Below are 3,139 nucleotides of genomic sequence, written 5' to 3'. Positions count from 1 at the left end.
TATGTTTCTGTCTTTTCATTCATCATTTTAATTGTGTGTTCACAGGTTCTGCACTCTCAGACTCTGACCACCAGAACACCGTGGGTCATGCACCGTGGGTCAACACTGCATCTACTCAGTGCAAACAAAATGGAGTGTGAATCATGAGGATGATGCTCAAAAGGCCTACATTAAAATTACAGCTAGCAGTACAAAGATCTAAAAGTTAAATGTGGTTTCATCATAAACACCAACTTTCCTGAACTTGGAGCATCTCCTGATGGACTCTATGTGTGATCGCTGCTGCCTGGAGAAAGTTTACTTACAAATATTGAACATGCAGCATCCAGCAGGCCGTGAAGTTCACCTGAAGAAACATCATCCATACTCTGCACAGGTACATCATCAAACCACTGTGACCTTGTGTGGAGCCAGAAAGACATGGCTGTCGTCCGTGTGTCTCCAGAACAGGAATTGTGTGAAGCTCGTCTCCAGAAAGCACGAAGCTTCTTAAACATATTTATCAGAGCACGTTTGTACTGCAGCTTCAAGGGAGACATAAATATGTTAATCATGCTATTAACTTTTATTTGAACATTTTGTGTAGCAGTTTTCTATGAAATGTATTACCTCACACAATGTTCATCATGTTTGTTACTAGAAACGTTAAATTACATAAAATGTTTACTTCAAAATAGGATCTGTTTCATTACATGTTTATTTCTTACCTGAAATATATTAATACATCAAATGTTTATTACAGATGTGATCAAGTTCATCAAGTTTACATGTTCCATGAAGTGATGAATCAAATGTTTCATGAATGTTTACCACATGAATTTTTATTTAATGAGAAAAACAACCACTTATGTTTTTTTTTCAACTGTAAATATATTTCAATCAATGAATGCAGCAAATGTAATTTTTTTCTCCAGTCTACATTTGACATATATCAGTAGCAGCATGTGCACGTTTCATTAGCATTAGATTTACAAACACATTAGAACAAATGTTCACTAAACTAAAGCACACACACCCACACACCCACACACCCACACACAATGTTAAGAAGTGTCACCTCTTCACCCCCACATGTAAGCACCAGTATAGTTAACTGGTATATTTACATGTGAGCACCAGTATAGTTAACTGGTATATTTACATGTAAGCACCAGTATAGTTAACTGGTATATTTACATGTAAGCACCAGTATAGTTAACTGGTATATTTACATGTGCGCACCAGTATAGTTAACTGATATATTTACATGTAAGCACCAGTATAGTTAACTGGTATATTTACATGTGCGAACCAGTATAGTTAACTGGTATATTTACATGTAAGCACCAGTATAGTTAAGTGGTATATTTACATGTGCGCACCAGTATAGTTAACTGGTATATTTACTTGTAACACTGTGTATTTGTTTCTCATGCAACAATCACTCTTTCCACATGAATTCTAAGGTGTGCTCGTGTGTGTTCAACATCCTTAGCATCAAGTTCACATCTCCATTTAGTGAATGATGGGATTTGAGCCTCAGCACATCATTCATTTATACTTTTGTTGGATGAAACTGGGACCCTGTGTACACAGTTTTGTTCCACCTCATGTACAACATGCGATGTGAATGCCAATAAAGACCCTTGACCTTGACTCCCACACTGTCTTTAAGATCAAAGCCTCTGTCATAACAACGTCCGCAGGTAATAATCTGGAGAGAAGGCCACAGCTTTCTGTTATGAGCTTGTCTGATGGACGTCCATCCCTTGGAAAGAAAAGAAAGACACAGGTAGGGTTTTATGTGACACCTTAAAAAGATGCAGAACAGATGCATTAGTGTTAGTGGAACCATTGAAATTGTGAGGTTTGTTTTAATGCTGGCAGAAAATGCCTAACAGTGTTAAACAATGACAACAAGATGGCAAAGCAATGAAGTCCTGTATAATATTTAATATTATAAAAAATATTTGTCCAGCTGTTTTTTATTCAGCTCTGACCTGAGCTCCCTGTTCTCCTGTAACAGATGGTTTATTTCTGCTCTTATTTTGTTCACACATTGTATTTGTACCTTTTTGCTGGTTCATGTTCCTCCTCTCCATCATCTGCAGCCTCACTGAGCTGCTCTCCTGGAGTTTCATCCACTTCATCTGAAGGTTTGTCTTGAAGAGGACATATCACAACACACATCAGTATTACTACAGTAAAAGTGACAACACTAGAAACTTTAAACAGTTTATTTCACAATAACAGATGTCCACTTTGTCTAAACTCGGAATAAGTTACATGTAAAATATAAACCTGACCTAAACCAGGTTGACCCACTTCTATGAACATGAACTAAACATGAGAACACCCGGACAAAATCATGGCACACATTTATGACACACCAACAAACTGAATTTAGACACTCACCAGAATGTCTGGAACAAATCAGCAGATATCTTGGGACGCTGGAGAAAGTTATCAGGACGTCTCACTGTCTCCTTTTTGTTACATCCTACACATGAGCTCCTCGCGTTGTTTCCTGGTGGATAATCTATTTAAAAAGTCTGTTTTTGATCTTTTTACAATTCCAGTCATGTGACCGGACATTACATCTAATAACGCAGCAATTTCGGACCATCGCTAAACTGTTTTAACCTGTAGTATGAACAGATGCTGAGATATATTCATACATTAAACGGGTTCTTCATTTTTCTGAACTGTGTAACATGCGTGCATTGAATTTAGCAAAAATGTAACGAGAGACGTTATTTATCTTTGACCCATCAAAATGAATGCGGTCATTTATTTACAGAATCAAAGTTTAACATCAAACATTTACATTAATTTGGCAAAATATGAAAATAACAACAGCATAATTAATCAATCAGGAAAACCATACGGCCATGGTTTTCCGTTGCTTCACCACAGACATTAATGAAAACATCTGGATTTATTTTCTAGCAGAAAGGAGAGTTTGAAGATGGAAAATTGAGATTTATCTTACAGAGAGATGTGTGAGGGAATTTATCTGTTTTAACCAGAACAGCACGCTCTTTGGAAATCAGCTTGTCCCAAACGGTACACTTTTGGGTGAAGGTCGACTTTACCTTTCTGAAGATAGATCAGGTCGGCGTGAAGTCCTACTTCCAGCCACTTTCAGCGTCTCCGTTGA

Source organism: Nematolebias whitei, chromosome 13, assembly GCF_014905685.2.
Source record: "Nematolebias whitei isolate Nwh7 chromosome 13, NemWhi1, whole genome shotgun sequence".
NCBI lineage: Eukaryota > Metazoa > Chordata > Actinopteri > Cyprinodontiformes > Rivulidae > Nematolebias > Nematolebias whitei.
This window is presented reverse-complemented; position numbering follows the sequence as displayed.